Here is a 635-nt window from a genome sequence, read left to right on the forward strand (position 1 = left end):
CAACATCTAACTCCCTCTTGAATACATCCAATGAACTGTCAGCAAAAACTCTCTGCAGTAGTGAATTGCACAGATTAACAACTCTCTGAGTGAAGAAGGTTCTCCTCATCTCGGTCCTAAATGGCTTACCCATTATTCCTAGACTGTGTTCCATGGTTCTGGACATCCCCAATATTGGAAACTGACGCGAAACATGAGAAAAGGCCGAGCCAAAGTGTAATGTTGGAGATGAATTTTTTGTTTTTGAGAACTGTTTCAAAGATTTTTGTGTGGTTGGTTCCATGATGTAATGGTGAGCACTCTGGACTTTGAATCCAGCAATCTGAGTTCAAATCTCAGTGGAACCTCAATTCTTGTTGTCCCAGTGGCTGAAAATTTGGGACAAACAAGTGAAAGACACCTGGAGCTGGTGGACAATTTTGTTGCCTTTGTCATTGATGCTTGATCTGCAAGTCTCGTTGTCAAATCGTGTGCTCTGTATGAGCACAGTCCTGCATTGCTGAACTCTTTGCTTCAGCACGCAGTCTGAAGTTTGGATTAAAAAACAGGAAGATTGAAGTTTGGATGGAAAAGAGACTGTTAGACAATGTGGTGCCTTCAGCCAGTGAGATGTAAAACTGGTCATTGTCTGGATG

General features: G+C 42.2%; 1 non-coding gene across 1 annotated transcript; it reads left to right on the plus strand.

Annotated features, from left to right (window-relative positions):
- Window positions 1–275: 275 nt before the first annotated feature.
- On the plus strand, window positions 276–347 carry trnaq-uug (transfer RNA glutamine (anticodon UUG)). The gene has a single exon. It is a non-coding gene; the product is annotated as a tRNA-Gln (tRNA).
- Window positions 348–635: the final 288 nt, after the last annotated feature.

This window comes from Pristiophorus japonicus, unplaced genomic scaffold, assembly GCF_044704955.1.
Source record: "Pristiophorus japonicus isolate sPriJap1 unplaced genomic scaffold, sPriJap1.hap1 HAP1_SCAFFOLD_58, whole genome shotgun sequence".
NCBI lineage: Eukaryota > Metazoa > Chordata > Chondrichthyes > Pristiophoridae > Pristiophorus > Pristiophorus japonicus.